The following is a 19,315-nucleotide window of genomic DNA, read 5'->3' as shown; positions in this document are numbered from 1 at the left end:
TCCCTCAAGCTTGTCACTCTCTCCCTGCTTTCTGGGGAGAGCTTTTATGGGACTTTGGGACTAAACCTCATCCTTCTCATGAAAGCCTCCACCAACTCACAAGCTAATCGTCATTCCTCTCCTATTAGGGTCCTCTTGAGTACCTTCCCAGTCTTTCCCAGTATGGGCAATATTTCCTGTTGAGCTAGCAAGACTTCCCTGCTCCTACCCTTCTAGAATCCTCTTCCCAAATCTCTTTCAGCTGAGCTAGATTTTCCCTAATTCCTTCTCCCCTTCCTGGATTCTAGGAAGCAATAACTCTAGGCCCAAGTCTTATGGGAGTTCTAGTTTCCTTCCATTTCCTTTACACTTAATTTTAACCCTTAATCAGGGAGCCAGAGCTCCTCCTGTGGTATCCTGCTGACAGGGCACAGTCACTGGAGCTTTAAAGCAAGGCGGTTTGAGAACAGGAGATGGCATGAGCCTATCTGGTCTATTATGTGGACTGAAGCTAGTAGGCTGAGCTTGTCACTCTATCAATTTCATTATTTTGGGTGTACCAAGATGGTGGCAGCTGCATTGGGGAGAATTAAAACTTCCTTGGGTAGACTGGGTGGAGACTGGTTTTAGCCTTGTGACATCATGCCATCTCCTGTTATCAAACCTCCTGGATCAGTGTATCCACAGCTGTAATGCAAGGCATCCTTATAAAGGGAAAAAGCCCTTTCCTAGCCTGACAGGTACTGGACCTGTCACAATACACATGTATAGAATATATGTCCACATTTACATCATCATCAGAGTTTATGTAAATTTGTGTGACACCATTTGTTTTCCTACTGGAAGGGAGTGGGGTCACTGTAGGAGCCAATTTATAAAGGCAGATAGATGTCTATATTTGACACAGATAAATAATTCTAATCTTTTAAGCAAACTTTCTAAAGTAGGGATCTGTACTGAGGTACATCATTGGTTTGTTTTTTTTCTTTCACCATTGAGATCTCAAATTATGGTTAGGCCTGCTGTTTCAGAGTAGAGAGATTGTAAACGTGGAGTTCAGCCGTGTCACCTCGTTTGTTCAACATCATCATGCTAACACTTCGTTCTTTATTAAGAACAATGGGGATAGTATTTAGAATGTATACAGATGATATCATGATCTATTTTCTGATGTCATTGCAGTCTGAGATCTATGGTTTCATAAGGGCTATTAGCTATCTCTCCTTGGATGCAGATAATAGTTAAAGGTACTGTACTGGAAAACATTGAAGGTATTGGTGGCTAGCCGTGACTTGGTTTCTATTCCATGGAAGGAGATAAAGGTGGGAGATTGTGTTCTATTGTTAATGTTCAGAGATGAAATTTTGTAGAGTAATGTTACATTATGCATTTGATTTTTACCCTCAATTGAAGGGCCTTTTGAAGAATTTTGTTTTGTTTAAATCTGGAGATTGACATATATTCTATCCCTGGATAATTTTCAATCAGTTCTGAATCTTTTGTTTATTTCAGTTTTAGATAATTCTAACAATGTATGCCAGAGTGCCTGCTATGGCTCTTTGATCTTCTCAGATAGTGCAGAATGCTACTGCTAGAATAATATTGGGAGTGTCATTAAGACAACATATTTATCCATGTTTGGCTAAGCTTCATTGGCCATTCGTCCCTTTTTGTGTGCAATTTAAAATATTGTGTTTACTATGGAAGAATATACATCATACAGAATCTAGTCAACTTATTGAGAAAATAAAGTCATATGGCCTTGAGCATACTCTTCATTCCAATCAGCAAGGACTTTTGGCTTGCTTGTTTTGGTTTCATTTAATGAAATCTCAAAATCAAACGTTCTGTACTGCAGGGCCTCTGGTATGGAATCACCTTCCTGTGAACCTTATGAAAGAGGCGAGACTGTATGTTTAGGAGCAGTTTAAAAGCACTATTGTTTACGAAGTATAAGGATACTGGGATTTGAGTTAACTTGTGATCTTAATCATTTATCTTAAGGAGTGATTGGCTTTGGATTTTATGTTCATTGGGGATTTTGAGTTTTAATTTTATTGAGTGAGGTTTTTAAATTGCATGTTTTATTTATGTTTTTAGTATTTGAATTGTGTGTTATTTGTAACTCACCCAGAAGCTACTTGATGGGTCAGAAATTCATACTTGTATTATTAATAATAATAATAATCTGCCTGATATTTAGCGCTATTTAACCGGTCAGAACTGATGCTGACTGGTTAAATAGCACTTAACCAGCTATTGAATATCCGGGTTCAGCGTGGACCACGGCATACAGCCTGGCTATCTCCCACTGTCTGAATATCAGGGCCAATAATAATAGTGACAGGCCCTTTGTTGGAAATTGCACATAGATGCCTTATTCTGAAATTACCCCTTACTGAAAAATACTTTGATTGAAATTACTCTGTAATTGTTAAAATAAGAATTTTCTAGGGATGCTTCTGGATTTACATTATGCTTAAGAAACAGGATATGCTAGTGATACTTAGCCCTACCATCTCTTGAAAAGCCAAGAGCTCTCTACAGCCCCCGTAGGTGCCAAGCACTTCTCTTGGTTCCTGATAAATACTTAACCATGTCAGTCACCCAGCATGATTTAGCAGTGCACCTTTCTTAATACTGTGTTGGGCTAACTCCTGGGCAAAAGGACACTTGCTCTAATTATTATGCTTCCAGGAGAGATGAGTCAGTGTAATACTTGCTTTTGTTCTAGAGACTCATGGAATCATTAATTGTCTTACCACTGAGAAGGGCTATTTCTTAACCCAGCTAGCACACAAATTATCATTACTTTTAACAGTATGTTTCTATGTATACCTTCCAAGTCTTTTATGCCTTACACTGAACCAATGTCCCTAATGATAAAAACAAAGCCTTTCTTTAAATGATAGATTCATCTCAGATGCAGAAACTGATATACAAAGGCATGAAAACACACATTCCAAATAACACTAGGTTGCATATAATTATCACACGTATTTTAATACAAGTACAGTCTTTTGTCCATTTCAGGGGTTCACAAGGTCAGTCCCCAAGGACTGAATATGGGTCAGGTTTTCAGGAAACTTGTCATGAATATACATGATCTACATGCATGTATATCCTGTCATATAAATATAACTCTCAAGGTAATTGGCAAACAAAAACTCTCAAAAGAACACAACTATAACTCTGTGAGGTGCATTCGTATTGTTTGAAAGGGTAAGGGAAAAAGCCTCTGATTCAAGCCCAACCTCCAACCCAATAGTTCTAGGTTAATAACAAGGGTGGAGTTTTTGTGTATGTAAATGTTGGGTATATTTTTCGTCATAGGCAAAAAACCCTTTGATATACATAAATGCTATCTCCACAGAGTATATGAGGGATCCAAATAAAACGTGAAAAAATCAAATCCAAACTTAGCTTTCAAGTATATCCTGACCTTTAAGTATATAAAACTGTGTTCATTGTTTATTTAATCATGAATTGATAATGAGTGTGACTGTTGGGCAGACAAGATGGACCGTTCAGGTCTTTATCTGCCATCACTTACAATTTTACTATGTTATGTTACCACGTACAGTAAGAATAAATCAAACATGAGCAATAGACAATTACAGCAGTAAAAATATTCAAATAACAATACAAAGTATGGCTAGCCTGCTTATAATCGAAAGAGAAAAACGGCTATATTGCGACCCAAATTGGGAGATAGACGTTTATCTCCCAAAAACGAATAAATCGGTATAAGCGAAAGCCGATTTTGGACGTTTTCAGCTGCACTCCGTCGCGGATGCGGACAAAGTTGATGGGGCGTGTCAGAGGTGTGGCGAAGGCAGAACTGGGGCGTGGTTATCGGCTGAACAGAGATGGGCGCATTTCACCGATAATGGAACAAAAGTATGCGTTTGTAGTTAGAATTTAGGGCACTTTTCCTGGACCCTGTTTTTTCACGAATAAGGCCCCAAAAAGTGCCCTAAATGACCAGATGACCACCGGAAGGAATCGGGGATGACCTCCCCTGACTCCCCCAGTGGTCACTAACCCCCTCCCATCACAAAAAATGATATTTCACAACTTTTATTTTCACCCTCAAATGTCATACCCACCTCCCTGGCAGCAGTATGCAGGTCCCTGGAGCAGTTGTTAGGGGGTGCAGTGGACTTCAGGCAGGTGGACCCAGGCCCATCCCCCCCTACCTGTTACAATTGTGCTGCTTAATGCTTAGTCGTCCAACCCCCCCAAACCCACTGTACCCACATGTAGGTGCCCCCCCTTCACCCCTTATGGCTATAGTAATGGTGTAGACTTGTGGGCAGTGGGTTTTGAGGGGGATTTGGGGGGCTCAACACACAAGGGAAGGGTGCTATGCCCCTGGGAGCTCTTTTACCTTTTTTTGTGTTTTTGTAAAAGTGCCCCCTAGTTGCCCGGTTGGTGTCCTGGCATGTGAGGGGGACCAGTGCACTATGAATCCTGGCCCCTCCCACGAACAAATGCCTTGGATTTATTCGTTTTTGAGCTGGGCGCTTTCATTTTCCATTATCGCTGAACAACAAAAACGCCCAGCTCACACATTGTCGAATAAAACATGGACGTCTATTTTTTTGCGAAATACGGTTCGGTCCGCCCCTTCACGGACCCGTTCTCGGAGATAAACGCCCATGGAGATAGACGTTTTCGTTCGATTATGCCCCTCATAGTATACTACTTACAATGTCAACCCAATACATAACAGAACATTTTAATAGACAGAGTAAGGTATAAGCAAAGATGGAACATATAGATAGGTAAAGAGTAAGAAGAGTTAGAAAGTAAGGTGACTAATTTAAAGAGAGTTGCACATAAGGCCAGAGAAATGGTTAAATAATTACCCCTATTTTTATGGTTCTCTGTAAACGCAAGGTGTCCACACTGAGAGGCTAGAGTATAAAAGCTGAGAATGTACAAAACTCTGGCTATTTGAGTGGTACAAGCAATGCCTATGAGGCTCAAATTCTTTGAGGCAAAAGCATTAGAAATGTGTAGGCAAAAACAATTCATTTTGTTTTGTTTCATTTGCAGGTTGTTTTGTTTTCATAAATTTCTTAGGGTACATCTAGACAAGAACAACACCGAGCAACAGAAAACAAGCCCAGAAACAGGGTAGAAATGCTGAATCTTGCCCTTTGTTGGTTCCTGCTGGGCCATTCAGAAAGCAGGCGCTAAGATTACCAGAAATACATGACACAGCTAAAACTGGGCTGGCTAGAACAGACTATCAAAAGGCAGAGTAGCTCCTCCTGGAAGGCAGCAGTCTCCTAATCCAAGGGTCACAAGCTCAAGACTGGTTTGTGTCTAATAGTTATTAATAATAGACAAAAAACTGCCATTTAATGACACTAGAAAGAAACCTTACATTTCATTTTTATTCCTGTCTTTTCAGGCTAGACTCAAATTAGTCGAGTTCAACTATCAGTGTTTTTATTTAATCTTTCAATACCTTTTACTTTGGGTGGACCATTCTGTCAGACCCTCTAGCAGGGACTCTTGAGGACTGAACACTAAACTGGAAGAAGACAAAAACTAGGATTGCTCAAGGTAAGTATTCAAGAAGTGTATCCAGCACAAACAGGCACACAAGCATAAGCAAAGAGCCAATCGGGAAACAGAAACTAAGATTAGCAGTACAAGATACAGGTAAGCATGGGTTGGCTATAACACTCTCAATGGGTATAATGTCTCTGCCTGAAAGGCTGCCTTCCAACTTAAAGATCACAGGTTCAAGGCTGGCTAGTGTCTGATAGCCACTATCACCAGGAGAAAGATGCTGAAATTTAACACTGAAAAGAAACCTGTCATTCCAGGTCTTCTTCCTGTTTTGGGTTAGAAATAACACGGGAAACATAATTTACATTTCCTATGTTGTTTCAAACAAATGCATATCCCTTTTAAAAAACACACCAGAATGTGCTAGTTCCAAACCAGAATAAACTTACTGACCAAAATAAAAATTTTTTTAGCAAAACAGTAGAAAGAAATTGATTATATTAGAGGGAAACAAACTCCCTCAATCTTCAGCTGGCGGCAGACAGCACAGTTAACTGCCACGATCAGCACTAACCCCGGATATTCAATGCAAAGCCATATCTGGCAATCAGTAATGACTATCTGATTTTAGTTTTGGCCGCAACAACATAATTGGCTAAGCAAATATTCAGTGCTAGCCAGTTAAGTTAATAGTGGCTAAAGATAGGCCTTCTTTTTAAGGGGCCATTTTACTAAGGCACGTAGGCAGAAATTCCATTTTTTATGCGCGTCTGATACGTGTGGCTGAAAATATTTGTTATTTTCTACCGTGTGGCGCTAACCAGGTGTTAATTGGCAGTATTGTACGCGCACTGGCGATTACAGACCGGTTAACGTGTAAGACCTTATTGCTAAGTCAATGGGTGGCGGTAAGGTCTCAGGCCCAAAATGGACACGTAACAATTTTAATTTTGCCACACGTCTATTTTCAGCCAAAAAAAGGGCCTTTTTTTGCAGGCGTACTGAAAAATGGACCTGCGCGTGTCCATTACACGCACCTACAACAGCGCAGGCCATTTTTTGTGCACTTTAGTAAAAGGACCCATAAGTAGCCTATCTTAACTGCTCAGCTTAGCTGGTTTAGCGCTGAATATTTGTTCTTAGCTGGCTAAGTTGTGTGTGCGGCATAGCTGGTTGGCAGCTAGCCGCTAAGGGCGAGATTCTATATATGGCACCTACAAAATACATGCTGAATACATTTCTAAGTGTATTCTATAAGTGGTGCCTAGATTTAGGCACAGTATATAGAATATGCTTAGTTCATATCCCAGCACCTAAAACTACACACCTCTATTTACACCAATGAAAACGTGGTATAAATCTCTGCATGTAGATTTAGGTGCAGAGGTCCATGTTCTATAACTACGCATATAAATTTTGGAATGCCCTCGAAATGCCCATTTCCCCACCCATAACCACACTTATTTTTGCCTGCGTACGCTAGAAGTTAGACGCACTATATTACAGAATACGCTTAGCAAATTGTGTGCGTAAATTCTAATTATTAGTGCTCATTATTAATTGTTAAGTGGTGTTATCAATGCTAGTTAGCTTGTTCAGCCAATTAAGTTAGGCACGTTGTTATAGAATCTGCATGGATTTCAGCGTGGATCTCAAGGCGCACTATATAGAATCCAGGGTAAGTGCTAATTTTCAATGGAGATAACCTGCTATTTAACCAGTCAGGAGCCGTTCCTGGCTGGTTAAATAGCGCTGAATATCGGGTCTAAAGTCAGTACGATCCATGAACTCGGTCTCCAGCATTTACACAGCCCAAGATAGGAAATCGCATCAACTGACTTGGAATCTTGTTCTCAAGAGAACAAAACGTTTGGTCCTCCTGAGGTTCCCAATGATTTTTTTCCTGCCATGACCTTGGGAAAACTGCAGACATTCTCTTGCTTCACTTTGAAGTAAAAATCACAGTGAATGTCTTGTAATGAGCATTGTGAGAAGGTGCACGATTTTTGTCCCTGTAACCTGGGAATATTCATCCTGCTAGGCACTGCTCAGATGAATTCCTCCTCAGGACTCTTCCATTGAGGAGATTAACACACTTTCCTGCTGGGAAGGAAGTGCCATTGTTCTACTCCTCCTTGAAGCACCAAGGCTAAGAGGGACTTCGAAAAAAGTTTGCGTTGGAGGCAAAAACACATAGTAAAATTTTTTTTTAGGTATATTAAAAGCAGGAAGCTGGCAAAAGAATCAGTTGAACCGCTAGATGACCGAGAAGTAAAAGGGGTGATCAGGGAAGACAAAGCAGTAGCGGAGAGATTAAATGAATTCTTTGCTTCGGTCTTCACCGAGAAAGATTTGGGTGGGATACCGGTGCCAGAAATGGTATTCGAAGCTGACGAGTCGGAGAAACTTAATGAATTCTCTGTAAACCTGGAGGATGTAATGGGGCAGTTCTACAAACTGAAGAGTAGCAAATCTCCTGGACCAGATGGTATTCATCCCAGAGTACTAATAGAACTGAAAAATGAGCTTGCGGAGCTATTGTTAGTAATATGTCATTTATCCTTAAAATCGAGCGTGGTACCAGAAGATTGGAGGGTGGTCAATGTAATGCTGATTTTTAAAAAAAGTTCCAGAGGAGATCTGGGAAATTATAGTCCAGTGAGTCTGATGTTGGTGCCGGGCAAAATGGTAGAGACTATTATTAAGAACAAAATTACAGAGCATATTCAAAAGTATGGATTAATGAGACAAAGTCAACATGGATTTAGTGAAGGGAAATCTTGTCTCACCAATCTACTACATTTTTTTGAAGGGGTGAACAAACATGTGGATAAAGGTGAGCCGGTTGATATTGTGTATCTGGATTTTCAGAAGGCGTTTGACAAAGTACCTCATGAAAGACTCCAGAGGAAATTGGAGAGTCATGGGATAGAAGGTAGTGTTCTATTGTGGATTAAAAACTGGTTAAAAGATAGAAAACAGAGAGTAGGGTTAAATGGTCAGTATTCTCAATGGAGAAGGGTAGTTAGTGGGGTTCCCCAGGGGTCTGTGCTGGGACTGCTGCTTTTTAACATATTTATAAATGACCTAGAAATGGGAGTAACTAATGAGGTAATTAAATTTGCTGATGACACAAAGTTATTCAAAGTTCTTAAATCGTGGGAAGATTGTGAAAAATTACAAGAGGACCTTACGAGACTGGGAGACTGGACATCTAAATGGCAGATGACATTTAATGTGAGCAAGTACAAAGTGATGCGTGTGGGAAAGAGGAACCCGAACTATAGCTATGTCATGCAAGGTTCCACGTTAGGAGTCATGGACCAAGAAAGGGACCTAGGTGTCGTCGTTGATGATACATTGAAACCTTCTGCTCAGTGTGCTGCTCCGGCTAAGAAAGCAAATAGAATCTTAGGTATTATTAGCACCACCCTCTATATTATACCATTGTAAAGAAGAAGGAGTCCCTTTTTTCAGTTTACAACCAGAAAAATGCCTTGGTGAAGCCCTTGACGTCTCTACAGCTATACCAGTGGGACTTTCAGAATATCCAGAATAAGTATGCATGAGATACTATTGAATGTATTGGAATAGAACAGGCTAATGCAGTGGCTTCCGTGCCTCTTGTGAGGTACTCCAGGCTAATTGGGTTTTCAAGAGATCCACAATGAATATGCATGAGATATATTTCCAAGCAGTTGAGCCTGTGTACATATTTGTACTCTCAAATCAGATTGGCTCAGGGGCCTCGGAGGGCAAGTTTGGGAACCAGGGACTGTGATACTGTAAGAAAATCCCGCACTGGACTTTAATCTCATGATAGCATGGAGCTGGTTGTTAACAGTGCACTCCTTTGGTGTTTATAGTATATTTCGGTTTGTGCATGGCAGCAACACAGTGCATGCCCTCTCCAGTTTTCTTTCTCACAAAGGACTTGCTGCTCCATTAAGTTATTGATAGAGCCGTTTCCCAGTGTGTGACAGTAAAGAAGTTTATCCAATGCATTAGAATCACCGAAGGTCTTCTAAATAATTCACTAGCTGCAATCAATGATTTAAATAAGTAGTAGGAACCTTTCAAAAGTAAGCTGATTAAGATAATGGCAAAGATTTATAGCAGTCTAGGGAGGGTATTGGACTAGAGACAGTACAGGGTTTCTGATTTTATCTTTTAGCCAATAAACACGAAAAAAAAAAATCCTGATGCAAAATATAAAGGGGCCCTTTTACTAAAGTGTGGTGAAATCTGGGTTTAACACGTTTTAATGTGGGATTTTCCCACGGGCTAAGCCCAGATTTAATGCGGCACTTATGGGGGGGTGGGGAGGTGTTTTAAAGTGTTTTAATACAGGTCATGTGTTAATGCTGTCAGTAATGTGGGACAACTACATACATATTGTTAATGCAGGAGCACTTACTGCCTCCTATTTAGGAAGTGCTACTGCACTAGGTATACCTGTGTTAACTCTGTGTTCGCTAATCACAAGACACTAGCTAGATTATGCAGGAATGCTCCCTCTCTGTCCATGACACTCTCCCTTATAAAAATATTTTTAAATAATTGGTCACATGCTGTTTAGTGCACACAAGCAGGTAAATTGCTGCAAAACACTTTAACTCATTCTGTGATAGCTTGTCGCTGTTCACTAACTGTACATTAAGCGCTTATCGCCTTTTAGTAAAAGAGCCACTAAACTCGGTGCTTCTTGGCTAAACACTGGAAAAATAAAACACTTTCCCTAGAATTCTGTCACCCCTTCCCTGCCTTATCCTGTATTCTCGGCTCTGGATTTCTGTCTTTTCTGCACTGACTCCTAAGTGTCACAAATGTACCTATGTATCTATGGTCATTACTAGTCCGTAAGGGGCCCTTTTACTAAGCCGCGTAAGCGTCTATGTGTGCCCAATGCATGCCAAAATGGAGTTACCACAAGGCTCAAAAAAGCGGAGAGGAAAATCCTCATGCAAATCAAGGACAAAGAAAACGAAAAAGTGAGGACAAATGTAGAGGAGATCCAAAAAACTTTGTTGATAACTGGATAACGACCTGACATGGCCGTGTTTCGGGATCAAAGCCTGCATCAGGGGTCAAACAAATCTTTTTTGGTTGATGTTCGATTAGAAACCAACTGAAAATGTGGTAATTGGACTTCCTTCAAACTTGGAAATTGAGAAGTCAACTTAGGAGTGCCACAACGGCAATACTCAGAAATGACGTCAATCGTACGAAGAAAGTCCAATTACCACATTTTCTGTTGGTTTCTAATTATCAATTTATTAGATTGTAAGCTCTTTGAGCAGGGACTGTCTTTCTTCTATGTTTGTGCAGCGCTGCGTATGCTTTGTAGCGCTATAGAAATGCTAAATAGTAGTAGTAGTAGTAGTAGTAATCAATAAAGTTTTTTTGATCTCCTCTACATTTGTCCTCACTTTTTCGTTTTCTTTATTACCACAAGGCTACCACGTGGCTCTTGCGGTAATTTCATTTTTGGTGCGCGTCTCTGATACGTGATAATTGTTATTTTCTGCCACGCATATCAGACGTGCGCCAAGTGGCATTTGGCGTGCATAGGTCATTACCGCCCCAGTTACCGTGTGAGACTTTACCACTAGGTCAATGGTTGGCGGTAAGGTCTCAGACCCAAAATGGACGCACTGCAATTTTCATTTTGCTGCACGTCCATTTTCAGTAAAAATTTTAAAAAGGCCTTTTTTTCAAGTTCGTTCAAAAATGATTCTGCGTGCACCTAAAACCCGCGCCTACACTACCACAGACCATTTTTCAGTGCACCTTAGTAAAAGGACCCCTTAATGACCAATGCATCACCGACCTGTGTTGTTCTTCTGAACTACTTTTAATGCTCCCCTTAAGCCGGGCACACTTGGATTCCACCGGGAAGTCAGCATTCTTCTTTCTTGCTGTAAAATTATGGAACTCCCTGCAGCATGACTTGAGAGAGGAACAGTCACGTGCCAAATTTAAAGCGGCTGTAAAAACGTATTTATTTACACAAGCCTTTCTCCTGGTCTGATGAGTAGCCAGCATTGTAAGCAAGTACTTAAGGTCCTTTTGTTACTGCGCCTCTAGCTTTAAGTTTATAGAGCTGTCTATTTCTCTTATTCTGTGCTGTCCTATTAATCTCTGGTGTTCCTTTCTGTTTCCATCAATTATTTTACATTGTCAGCCGCTTTGTTGTACCCTCCAAAGGTGGTATAGTAAATGCAGAATAAACCATAAACCATATTTTTAAATCCTCAAAGGACCTCTAATAAAATCCCTACAATTACATGTGTAATAACACCTAAGAACAGAAGCACTAGATAGGTTTGCAACCATAAGTTTGAGTGCCATCTTCGGATTTCAAAGCCATTGGTTCTCGGAGGTCTAGACAGACACATGGTAGTCTACACCAGGGGTGTAGCTACGTGGGTCCACAGGGGCATGGGCCCTCACAGATTATGCCCTGGCCCCCTCTACATTTAACCCCCCCCACCCGCCCGCCCCCTGCCCCGCCGCCGCACAAGGTACTTTGTTTGCTGGCAGGGGTCCCCAAATCCCGCCAGCCGAAAAGTTTACTTCAGTGCCGGTCGACTCCGGCGTCTTCGTTGTGGGATCATCTGTTTCTGACGCCTTACGTCCTGCACCGTGCATGTAGCCCCGTGCAGGATGTAAGGCGACAGAAACAGATGATCCCACAACTAAGGCGCTGGAGTCAACCGGCGCTGAAGAAGACTCTTCAGCTGGCGGGCATTGGGGACTCCTGCCAGCAAACAAGGTACCTGATGCGGCGGCGGGGCAGGGAGTGGGCGGGTGGGGGGGTTGCGGTGGCGGTCCAAAGTGGCAGGGGGGTTGCGGTTGTGGTGGCAGGGGGTCCAAAGTGGCAGGGAGGGGTTGGCGGCAGCGAGGGGGGAGGCGGGAGGGGGAGGTGGCTAAACAGTGCCCCCCCACCTCGGGCTCTGGTCCTCCTCCCTCCCGCCGACCTCTGGCTATGCCCCTGCTACACATAAATCCCCTAATTTTAGAAAGTTTTTGCACCCAAATTTGCAACTTGCTCACAAAGCTGCGCATGCAATGTATAGAGTAGGGTCAGTTATGCATGTAACTCAGGGGCCCTTTTACCATGCTGCGGTAAAAAGGGGCCCTGCACTAGTGGCAGTGTGTGTTTTTGCTGCATGCTGAGGTCCCTTTAACTGCAGAGGGTAAAAAGACCGAAAAAAGACGTGGCTATGTGGTAAGTTCGCACTCACCGTGTGGCCATTTCAGGGGGGGGGGGGCGGGAGCAGTTACCGCCAACCATTGAGGTGGCGGTATGGGCTTCCACACTAACCTGGCGGTAAAACTATGGAAATAAATTTCCATAGCATCGGAAATGGCACGCGATGGGGGCAGAATTACCGCTGGAATGCTGTGGTAGTTCCGGATTGGCAAGTAGCAAGCCTATTGCCGCACGCCAACCCTTTAGTGAAAGGGCCCCTTAATTAGCTAATGAGCTGCTAATTGGTGTAAACAACAAATTGTTGATAATAATTGGTCCTAATTGCCAGGAATTAGCAGTTACGCGTATCACTGCTCCTGTGGGCAAATGCTCAAAACCTGATGCCAGTGCTAGAGACGATTAGCACCGGACTAGTGTCGGCATTAATGTGCACGTTTACACATTAATAAAAAAATTGGGGACATACACTGTAAAACCAGAGTAAGTTAACTCAAATGCACTTAAACAAAAATACTCCAGATCTCCTTTTAAACTATATAAAAACATTTATTATATGAAAATATTATCGCTCCTATCACACTCATACCTCACATTCATACTGCTAACACCCTGACATAGGAATCACACTATTGCACTCTATGTTGCCCGACATAATAGTCAGTTCGTTAACTTATATTCTGCCAGAGTGGTATGACGCTATAGGCATGGTTTGGACAGTGTCGCTTTGGGATTTGTATTTGCTTCTCCTGAGGAAGAACTACGAAATGTGGTTTCGCATTGAGGAGCAGAGGAGCATTTGAACTTTATGCCTATCAGCCTGACTAGTGATCACCTTTTTCGTTCTCAGCGATTGATCCGGTGAAACGGACTATTTAGATTTGAGCTGAGTCGGAGAACATATTGGGCGTCATCGGCATGTTGCCGTTTGCTTTGCCTTTATGAGAGTGACAATAGTTTGACCACGAGCTGTGATCATATCCGGGAGTTCTTTACAAGAGTTATATACAGGGGTGTGCTGGTAAATTTTTAACAACAGGCTCTTTCTCCAGACATAGCCAGCTCTGCAGTTGGAAGGGCCAGGGGTGGCCGGGGGTGGTGGTGGTGGTGGTGGGGGGTGGGGGGGGGGGGGGGGGGTGGGGGGGGTAGCAACACTTGTCTCTCTCTCCTCCCTCCCTTCCTGCAGGCACTCTAGGCATACCTTTGCTGGCAGCCAATAAATGGACTGCCACCACTCCCAATGTCTTCCTCTGAGCAGCATGCTGGAACTTCTCACACATGCTCGAGAAATCCCAGCCTGCTGCTCAGAGCTGGAAACAAGGAGCGGGGAGCAGCAGCAGTCTATTTACTTGGCTGGCAGGGCTCAGCATCCCCACCAGCAAAGTAAAAGAGAATTCAGCAGGGGGCCCAAGCCCACATTTTGGGAGCCAGTTTTTAAAGTAGCCATGGAGGGCCCTACTTTAACAACCAGCTCCCAAAATTCTTAAAAACTTAACAACCGGCTCTTGCGAGCCTGTGAGAGCCTGCTCCAGCACACCACTGGTTATATGTTCCTGGTTATAGACGAAAGAAAGAGCAGTGTTGAATTAATTTTCTCCTCGATGGTTGAAACTTTTTGGAATATAAGCTAATGAACTGATTATTATGTCTGGCAACGTGAAGAGTGAAATAGTGTAATTCCTATGTCATGGTGTTAGCAGTATGAATGTGAGGTGTGAGTGTGATAGGAGTGATAATATTTTCGTATAATATATTTTGTTGATGTTTAAAAGGAGATCTGGAGTATTTTTCTTTAAGCACATATACATAGACAATTAGGAAATGATTTATAGAATAAATACTTCACTAGTTCTACTTGACTGCATGAATAACTAGTAGAGAAGTGTTACATGTGTACTTTGTAATGGATCTTGTATTAAATCCACAAATAAGTGGATAGTGCACTTAGAAAGACATGGTCAGCAGTATGAAGCGTATTTTCACCAACTATTCCTTTGGGTGAAATCTTGGATGATGTATATAAGAATGAAGCTGCTATGTTTGTTTCCCATATAAATCTAGAAGATGCTAACAAAGAAACATGTATGAAGTTTAATTTCCTGCTTTTAAAAATTATTTTCACACAAACAAAGAGGAATTTTTCCTTCCGAGGCAGAGTGTCTGGCCGAAACATCGCTGATGTTGTACTTCAGTCGAAAATGAAGAGCTTTGATGTATTTGTTTTAAAAATGAATAGTGGTGTGTTTCTATCATGAGTCTAAAACTGAAATTCCTGGTTTGTTTATCACTGGCTTGTTTATCAGATTTTTTTAAAAGCAGTTTATTGAAACAAACATTGGTTATTACATATTTGAAGAATGGGGCTTTATTCAATTTGGGCTGTATTCTACAACTGGCACAGAAATCTGGGTGCTGGAAAAGATTGATGTTCAGTGCAATTCTGTAAGAAGCACGTGGTCTTTACAGAATAGTGATTTGCACTGATTTTTTGTGCCCAGCTCTGGGCACCAGACTTATACCTGTTGAAATGTGGTGTAATTCCTGGCGCTCAAGTTGGGTGCAGAGACTCCTTTATTCCTTAGCACTGTACCATACAGTAGCATGTAGGCAGATGCGTATGCAAATCCAAATTATCAATTAACTTCAATGATTGATTAACATCAATTAATCGATGGTATATGGATCATTAAGGACTCCTTTTACAAAGCAGCGCTACCGATCATGCGCTGAATGTGAAGAAGCCCATGGGAATTGAATCCCAAATTATAGCAAGATTCATGCTACTGATTCCAGGGACAAGCAGTTGCTTTCCTCATGTCTATCTCAATAGCAGACTATGGACTTTTCCTCCAGGAACTTGTCCATACCTTTTTAAAAACCTAGATACACTAACCGTTGATACCACATCCTCTGGCAATGAGTTCCAGAGCTTAACTATTTGTTGAGTGGAAAAATATTTCCTTCTGTTCATTTTAAAAGTAGTACCATGTACCTTCCTTGAGTGTCCCCTAGTCTTTGTACTTTTGAAAGAATAAAAAATTGATTTACATTTACCTGGTCTATACCACTCAGTAATTTGTAGACCTCTATCATATTCCTACTTAGCCATCTCTTTTCCAAGCTGAAGAGTCCTAACCTCTTAAGCCTTTCCTCATATGAGAGGAGTTCCATCCCCTTAATCATTTTGGTCTCCTTTCTTTGAACCTTTTCTAATTCTGCTATATCTATTATCAGATACGGCGAACAGAATTGCACAAAATACTCAAAGTGTGGTTGCATCATAGAGCAATACACAGGCATTGTAATATTCTTTGTCATATTTTCTATCCCTTTCCTATTAATTCCTAGCATTATGTTTGCTTTTTTGACTGCCGTCACACACTGGGCAGAAGATTTCAGCGTACTGTTCACATAACACCTAGGTATTTTTTTGGGTGCCGACTCCTAGGGTGGAACCCAGCATAAAATAGCTATGATTTGGATTATTCTTATCAATGTGCATTTGTCCACATTAAATCTCATCTGCCATTTGGATGCTCAGTCTTCCAACTTCCTAAGGTCTTCCGGCAATTTTTCACAATCGGCATGCATTTTAAAAACGTCTCCAGATTCAATCACCTCACTCATTACTCTCATTTCCAGATCATTAATAAATATGTTAAATAGCACCAGTCCCAGTACAGATCCTTGGAGCACTTCACTATTCTCCCTAAAACTGAAATTCCTAGCATTCATGACCTGGTTTGATTATCAGATCCTTTTCTTAGCTATCGAGGCAATTCATTGTAACAAACATGGATTGTTCTTTGAGTTGCAATCAAAGTCATGTCAAAGCATAAACCAGTGGTTCCCAAACTTGATCCTGGAGGCACCCCAGCCAGTCAGGTTTTTATGATATCCACAATGAATATTCACGAGATAGATTTGCATGAGGTGAAGGCAGTGCATGCAAATCTCTCTCATGAATATTCATTGTGGCTATCCTGAAAACCTGACTGGCAGGGATGTCTCCAGGACCAGATTTGGGAACCACTGGCATAAACCATTATCCTTATGTCTGGGATCATGAATTCTTTGTTAAAGCAATTTCTGTAGCTACTTGTGGACGTGTGAACCGAGGCACACCCAAATCAAATGGTGTGAAATTCTGGCATATCTATTTGAAAAAACCATATCTAACATGATTCTTAAACATTCAAGCTGGCACTATTCTCTCTGCTGTTCAAATCATATTTAATTGATTCAATTTAACAAAATGCCATAATTAATTGGCAACTTCATTAATTTAGTAAGTTAACAATTTCAGTGAGCCAGATGTATAAGTCATTAACTGAGGTATTTCATTCAGCTTCTGGAACATCGGGTTGAGTGAGGGTTTATCTTTCTGTTTCCTATATGTTTGATATTTGGATAACATTCAATGGATTCATTTTATAGGCATTATAGCATTGGCTTTCAACCCATTTTTAAAATTGCATGATCAAAATATTGACATAATAGTGATTAATGAGGTATCTAGTTATCCAGCACATCCAAGGTTTCAAGGTACTAGGGTCAGACCATCAAAGTGGTGTACATAATTAAAAGTATAAAACAGAAATACAAATATAGCATATGGTTAACATCATAAACAAAAATGCATAAAACAATGGAATACAAGAGAAAGAATCAACCAGACAGTTCTGCTAGTGCCCAACAGGCTCTGTGAGGGATCAACTGTACGTGATCAATTTCAGTCATGAAAGATCTCTCGAATAAGGCTGTCTAGTGTCCGTATTGCCAGGGGTAGGCGTTCAATAGAGAGGGGCCTATGACATGAAACATTGACTTACGAAACATGTGCACTGGCACCTCTCAGGGTCCAGGAACCACCAGCTGATGTTGTTGACTGGAGCATAGTGGTCTGGACAGAACATAAGGGAGTAAGCGAGAAGATAAATGACCTGGGGAACCTGAGTGCAGCACTTTGTATACTAGAAGCAATATTTTATTTTTAATTCTTTTATTTATGCATTCTTGTATCCCACTATTATCCAAAAGCAAGTTTTAGTTCAAAGTGGCTTACAATTTACAGTGAGGTTACAATGTAATTTTACAGTTTTAATTTAAGAAGACATATGTGGCTTGTGTGGTTAACTGTACTGTAGAATTTTTTGAAAAGGTGTGTTTTGAGTTTATTTTTTATTTTATTTGTTACATTTGTATCCCACATTTCCCCACCTATTTGCAGGCTCAATGTGGCTTACATAGTACCGTGGAGGTGTTCGCCATCTCCGGCAGAGAAACAAATACAAAGAGTTATTGTGGTCGAAGAAGGTTCACGTGTTATAGACACATTGGGAATTCGTAGAGAGGAAGAGTTATGCAATGTCTGTTTCAGGCTTTGGTTTCGTTGTGTTGCAAGGTTTAGGCATTTAGGTTGGGTCTGAAATGCTCAAGGTTTAGAACAGGCGCTACCTGATCGAAATAGCGAGCTTTATAAAGCAGTTTAATGGCAGTGTTCTGGAGTAATTGTAACCGTTTGGTTCCTTTGTCCAACCCCCCCCCCCCCCAAAGGGCATTGCAGAAGTCTATACTTGTGATAACAAATGTAGGAATGAGGAGGCATAGAGTATCCTGATCCAAGAAGTGTTGTACTGACCGAAGGCGCCGCAGATGAAAGAAGCATGCCCTGACTGTAGGTGAGACAAAGTGCTGGAATTTAGGTTTGAGGTCCAGTAGGACCCCCAGCACTTTTACAGAATTGCGGGTTATCAATATAGCCGTACCTAAGGAGAAAAGTGATGGTGGCAAAGGTGGAAGAGCCCTGCTAAATATCAGCAAATGGGATTTCTGCATATTAAATTGTAGCTTGTTCACCCTCAACCAATTCTCTATCTCTTGTTTCTTGGTGCTAAGTGTTGCCAATGAAGAGGCATTCATGCGATCTAAGGGTGCCAAAAGCTGAACATCATTCACGTATATGAATATTATGAGTCCTATTGACTCAATCAGAAATTCAAGCGAAAACATAAAAATGTTAAAAAGCAGTGGTGCTAAGAGGGAGTCTAGGGGGACGCTACAGGTAAGATGAAATGAAGTAGAAGTGACGTTTTACCAAAGAACCCTATAGGTTCTATCCATAGGTATGAATGAAGCCATTGAAGTACCCACCTCAGTTCCTATACCCAGTGGTGTACCTAGGGTATTTGACACCAGGGGCCAATCATTTTTTAACACCCCCTCCAAAATCCAGTATTATACATACTGAGAATACAAAACACAACAAATGTCATTCAGGACCTACTGAGCAATTCTGCCACATCTTAAGCAGTAACGTCTACGAGTCACACAAGAGTGTACCTAGGAAAAGGCAGCATCTTAAACATTGTAGTGAGCAGTAGAACATCAAACATCTATTGTAAGACTAAACCAGCCAGAATAGTACAGATCTTCGATCCTGCATAGTCAATGCCAACAGAAAACCATGTCTTTTTCACAGACACAGATACACCCTAATCCACTATAGAATAAGTAACCACAAACTGTTTTTCATCATTGTGAATGTTGAGACCTGCTAAGACCTGCTAGCGAGCATTAGCAGTATAGCAAATCTAC

General features: G+C 41.3%; 1 long non-coding RNA gene across 1 annotated transcript; it reads right to left on the bottom strand.

Moving 5' to 3' along the window:
• Positions 1 to 430: 430 nt before the first annotated feature.
• Positions 431 to 19,052, bottom strand: LOC115479589. Its single transcript, XR_003943722.1, has 3 exons — positions 19,042 to 19,052; positions 4,619 to 4,623; positions 431 to 512 (listed from the first exon to the last, which is right to left on the bottom strand). It is a non-coding gene; the product is annotated as an uncharacterized LOC115479589 (long non-coding RNA).
• Between the last annotated feature and the right edge of the window lie 263 nt (positions 19,053 to 19,315).

This window comes from Microcaecilia unicolor, chromosome 11 (assembly GCF_901765095.1).
Source record: "Microcaecilia unicolor chromosome 11, aMicUni1.1, whole genome shotgun sequence".
NCBI lineage: Eukaryota > Metazoa > Chordata > Amphibia > Gymnophiona > Siphonopidae > Microcaecilia > Microcaecilia unicolor.
This window is presented reverse-complemented; position numbering and strand designations above follow the sequence as displayed.